This window comes from Mustela lutreola, chromosome 12 (assembly GCF_030435805.1).
Source record: "Mustela lutreola isolate mMusLut2 chromosome 12, mMusLut2.pri, whole genome shotgun sequence".
NCBI classification, from domain to species: Eukaryota; Metazoa; Chordata; class Mammalia; order Carnivora; family Mustelidae; genus Mustela; species Mustela lutreola.
Window position 1 is genome coordinate 2,082,641 of NC_081301.1, and position 5,945 is coordinate 2,088,585.

A 5,945-nucleotide genomic window follows, 5' to 3' on the forward strand; every position below is an offset into this window, starting at 1 on the left:
GCCTGGCCCAGCCTGATGGACATCAAGGCCATCTGGCACTGGACCCGGGAAACAGTGGGTCACCCCCACGAACCACAGTAGAGAGCATCCGAGACCATGCTCCCACATTCCTCAGCTGTGGGTCTGCACTGGGCCCCCAGGTCATCTGACTGCACCTCCCCGTTGCCCTTGGAGACCGTCATTAACGTCACTCTACAGAGAAGTGAGTGTGGGTCACAGAGAGGGAGAGACTTGCCCGATGTCAGCCCAGGCAGGACCATGGTCAACGTCCTGGTCTTGGCCCCCAAGACGCTCCCCTCGGCTACTCCGGGTTCTGTGGCTGAGTCTCCCTGCCGGCCGAGGGACCCAGGCGAGGTCTGATTGCAGATTCCTCTCCTGGGCCATCGGGGTCATACAGACGCCGGTGATATCACCATCTGAAGCAAAATGGAGATGCCCAAGGTGCTGAGCGGGAGGCAGGGCCATCAGATGGACAGCGGGGTGAACTGGGCAGGCTCAGTGCCCCAGCATCGTGGAGCTGCCAGAAGCATGGCCCAGGCCGATCGCCCGCAGTCAGCCCCCAGACGCGGCCAGGCTGGGCAGTGAGTCGCTGTGGGGAGATGCTGATGTGCGTGGGCTGGGGAGAAGCAGCAGTCACCCTGCTCGCACTGGGGCCGTCCGCTCTGTGCCCCCAAACACACTAATGTTTGTCCAGCCCAGGACCTGTCCTTGGCAAGGACTCTGTAGGCCTGGGGGATGCTCTGCTGGGACAGCAGATCAGGGGACCCTGGCTGCCCTCTGGCTCTGCCAACTTTGAGATGACCTTCCCTCTGGAAGGAGCTGCGGGACCCCTGTTACTGGGCACACAAGGTCCACCAGCCTCCCGCAGGTGAGCAGTCATGGGCAGGTGTGGTGGCCAGGCCGCTGGGGGCTGTGTCCCTGGACCCCAGGATCATAGCCTCGACCTGGGGACTGCACTTGCCTGCATTCCGGGGTCCAGGCAGCAGGACAGCAGATGCTTCTCTGTCCCAGGTGAGGCGGTTGGGGACTGAGGGCCAGTTGTGAAAGGTGCGTTGAAATGTGGCTCTCAGTGGAGGCCGGTTTAGGGGCAGAGGACGTGTCCTTGTGTCCAGGTACCTGAGCTCAGTGGGGCTGAGCAGGGGAAGGGGCCATCCTGAAAACGAGCCAGATAATGACCAGGGGACCTGAAACCCTGCAGGCTCCAGGACACAGCTCCCTCTGTCTGCAGAGCTGGGGGGAAGCAGCCCCCGCAGACCCCCTGTGCCTTCCTTTCCCGTGGCCGCCAGATGCCCGGGGGCTTGCGCTGACCCGCCGCCTGTCCTGTGCTGAGATGAGATCGTGAGCCCGCACCCTGCTGGCGTCCCTCCGGGCCCACTGCGAGCGCTTCTGGAGGCTCCTGGGAAGGGAGAGAGGGTCAGGCTGGCCACGGGCAGGAAGACCAGGACACAGCACCGTGGACACAGCACCGGGGCTCCACGGCAGACCCCAAGTCGGAATGACGCCTGCGTAGTGGGACAACCGGTGGTGGCAGGAACGGGAAGCTGGCGGTGGTGGCCGGGCTCCCCTCTGCTCCCATCATTCCAGGGGGCCAGGTCTCCGGCTTTGGCTGCTCTGACCCGGCAGCTCTGGCCATCCTGCCCGGCCACTGAGTCCGTGTGAGCTTGCACAGGTTGTCCTGCACGGAGCCTGGGTCTCCCCAATACCCAGAGGCTTGTCTCCGGGGGCTCTCGAGTCCCATGGGCCTGCCACAGCCCACCTCTCAGTTGAAGATCTTGTCGCTTGAATGAAAGCAGTGACACACAGAGCAGCCAAAGGGACAGAGCCACGTGACAGCCTGCCTGGCCTTTCGGCAAAGTCACTTGTCTGGGGAGAAAGGGCCGGGGGATGAGTTCTCCTGCCAGTTGCCTTGAGAGCAGCCGTCAGACAGAGCTCTGTGAGAAGGAGAATTCGGACCCCAGGGCAGCTGGGATTCCAGGACCGAGGAGCTGGGTCTCATCACCTTTCCTCAGGAGCGAGCCCAGACAGCAGCTCAGACGTGGGGGCTGCCCGGTGGGTGGCAGGGGTGAAACAGCTCAACCGGGCAAGAAGAGTTCATTCCCCTGCACTGGGAGCCACCAGACCTCCTCCTGTGGTCAGTGCAGATGGGCTGCATGGAGGTGGCGTCGGAGAGGAAGGCTCTGCACATGCGTGTGCGTGTTACAGCAAACAGCTGATAGGTGTATCCTGTGCGCCAGGTGGCGTGGTCACTAGGGCAAGCAAAGGTCCTCCCGTTGTGGAGCTCGCCTCTACAACAGATGTGAGGCACTAGTAAAACCCAGCAACTAATATATACTAATATACAGAGCGTGTTGTGTGGTTGCAAAGGGGGTGGGTGTGCTGCGGAGGACAGGGGACTCCAATTTTAAAGGAGTGAAGGGCAGGCCTCACAGATGGGACATTTGAGCAGAGGCCTGAAAGTGATGGAAAGAACACACAGATTTCTGAGAGGAGAGCATTTTCAGAGGGAACGGCATGTGCAAAGGTCCTGTGGTGAGAACAAGTCCGCTATGTTTACGAGCAGCAGCAATGAGCCCAGGAACGTCAGATGGCGGGAGCGAGGGGAGAGCACAGGGAGGGCGAGATGGTCAGGGAGCTGGAGCGGGCAGCCCTCGGGCTGCAGGGGCCAGGACTCTAGTCTGCCTCCCAGTGAGAATGGGCCTCTGATGGGTGTGAATTAGGTTACGAAGTGATCAGACCAGGGATGCAAAAGCTACTCTCCAGCTCCTCGTGGAGACCAGGCCGCGTTGGTGACCCGAGAGAAGGACCGGTTGGGAGGAGGGCGGGGCTGCAGGGAGGTCACGTGTCCCTTCTCCGAGCCCGTCTCCCTGCTGTTGCGTTCACGATCTGTCATAGTTAAAGGTCTAGGTGGAGAGCTCAGGGTAGAGCAGCCACAGTGGCCTCAGTGGCTCTAGCGGCCTCAGTTTCCCCAACAAGACCAAAGAGGCCAGCTTGGCGGGGGAGTCTGAGCCCTGTTACAAGGAGAAATCTAGCCCAAATGCAGCTTGGCAAGTGCCCGCGCCCGGTGCCCTGTTCACCCCGAATCCTCTGTGACCCCGAGGCCTGTGGCAGTCATTCCGGCCCTGCCCACCCCCAGGGACGTGGGACCTTGAGAGAAGCTCGTCTCAGTGGGACCCCAGGAGAGACTCAAACTGCATGTAACAGAGATGGCGTGTCATCACCGGACACGCAGTGAGGACACAGCCTCTCGACGTCAGGAGGGCCCTGTGTCCACTCACTCAACACTGGGATGTGACCGAAGCCACGTGGTTCCTGAGCACCTGGCCTGAGCCCGCCGTCCACTCCCTTTCCAACAGGCCCTGGGCGGCTCTCAGGGCGGGGCCGATAAATGCGCGGGGAGCTCTGTGTGCACGGCCGCCGCGACCCCCGCCTCGTGAGGGAGAATGAACTTTGTTTCAGGACTTGGAGACCCAGGGGTGTTTGGCACAGCGGCAGCTCCTTAAGGACACCAGTCGGGAGGTGTCCACGCACTAGGGCCGTGGCAGTTGAGGGTGAGGAGAGGCAGACTGCTGGCCCCGAGCGGCCTCACAGCCGTCTGTGCTCATGAGCCCGGCTGTGAAGGCCTCTGGGCCACGGGGTACAGGTGGTCTGACCCCCAGACCCACCAGGGCCACCAGGGGGACTTTGAGGCACGTGGTCCTCTGAGCCTCAGTGTCCCTTGCTGCCGCGCGGGCCGTGGGAGATGACTGTGGGCTCCAGGCCAGGTCCTCCATTTCCAGCCAGGCCCCTCAGACGCAGGGACTTAATCATCTCTGTCCTGAACCTCCCTCATCCACTGCCCGTGTCACCGTCGGGACACGGAATCCGCTGTGGCCCAGGCATCGGGGTCTGTTCTGAAGAAGTGGAGGCCTAGAGGCCCAGGTCATGGGGCGACTCAAGGGCACACATCCCAGAGAGCAGCCGGGCCAGGCCTAAGCTTGTCCCGTGGCCATCAGTGGTCCCAGCCTACCTCCGCGCCGCAGCTGTGGGAGCTCCAGGCAGGGACGTGGAGGGACGGGCGTCAGATGTCCCCAGGGGCCCGGCCTCCCGGGATGATACCGGCAGGTCCTGGTCCTCACCGAGCCTGGCTGTTGGCGCGGCTGACGACAACCCACAGAAGACATGCACGGCTCTGCCGGGTCAGGTTGGAACGGCACCGGGGCGTCTGCACTGGGGACCCATCCTGCGGTCGCTCAGATGCCCCGCACTGGGCAGCCCTGCCTCCAGGTCCCGTGTGCTGAGGCTCTGGCGGGCACAACGGCCACCTCCCGAGAGACCGGACCTCCAGGAGGCTCCTTCCCGATTCCTAGCCCACAGGAACTGAAATCCTGGCTGTTGCTGTCATCTCGTGCAGCTGAGACTTGGGGATAACCTGTCCCAATTCTTGCAGGACTAGGGTAGTGGATACCACACACCCGGCAGAGGTGCTGGAGGACAGGCAGGAGGGGGGATGTGGAGGCTTGTCTACAGCTGGTCCCTGACCTTGTGGCTGGCGTGGTTGGCGTGGACAGTGTGGCAGGTGTACCTGGCACAGCCGGTGTCATGGGTGTGGCCAGCAGGGCGGGTATGGCCACTGTGACCACCATGGCCGCCGTGGCCGATGTGGCCGTGGTGGCTGCTGCTGTCCTTTCCTTACACTTGCTAATGCTTGCCAACCGGGAGCTCAGAGTCCGCCTTCCCCTCTCTTGTGTGGTGCGGCTCGGGACCGTGGGTGACTTCCAGAGCAGACGCGGAGGTTTTACCAGGAGTGGTCACGGAGGTCCGTGGTCACGGAGGTGCTGTCTTTGGATGAAGCCGGGGCATCACCAGCGGCCGCGGGCGAAGGCGGCGGCTCCGCTCCACACGCGCCATCACCCGCCTTCACCAAGAAGCTCCAGGCTCCTTCGTCCGTTCCGTTCGGAGCAGGAGGAGGTGGAAATCGCATTAGTCTGCACATTTGGGCTGCTGTGGTTTTACTCAAAGCCACTTCTCTTGCTCATTTTTAATCTCCCCTTCCATTTTTAAACAGCTGGCAGCTGAGTGAACTCAAGTGCACGTCCCAGGCATCGCGGCCAGGCTCCTCCGTGGCTCGACCCCCCTCCCGCGCTTCCCCTGCAGCTGGGGGGAAGGAGGGGTGCACCCGCGAGGGGCCGAGAAGAGCTCCCAGCGGGTCTAGCAGATGGTGGCTGGAGGACGGGCCGCGAGGAAGTGCAGGGGACCCACCCCGCGTGGGAGACCACGTGCAGGGGCGAGGCGGGGTCCCGGGTGGGTCTCAGGAAGGCCATCGGCCTCGACTTGGGCTCTGGCGGCTGTGGGGGGGCCAAGGGTGGGGCAGGAGGGCAACATGCCCCCAGGAGAATCCATTGCCCAGACCCCGCCTGGCCTGGCCGTGAGCCCCCCGGCCCCAGCCCCGCCGCTTCTCAGACCCTCGGCTCTCCAGTCACGCTGGCCAGGGTCTGTGTGGGTCGGTCCCGCCCTATGCCGGTCCTGGGGCAGCTCAGCTGGCACTGACCGTTTCTCCACGAGGAACACAGACCTCAGATGCCCTGCTCGCTCATATTTGCAATTAATGCTACTTTGTATCTTTTTAAAGCAGTAGATCGTCCCTAATAAGAGTTGATTCGCTGGGAAGGCACAACCCTTGATTTAAAAAAACGGGTACGTGTCCAGGTAAGAAGATTAAAGGGGAGGTGGGTGTCCCGTCTGGTCGGACATGGCCACAGGGTCAAGGCATCCGGTTGGGCGGGGGTCTGGGGTGGGCTGGTTGTCCTGGAGCGCACGGGACGGAGGCCCACGCTGCATCCCCGCCCAGTCCCTGCCTTTCTCACCACGGTTCCACCTGTTAACAGATGGGATTATTTTTAACCAGCCTGCCAACACCTCTGTGGTTTTGTATTTTTCACGGCAAAATCCGCATCTGAGGGGAAGTT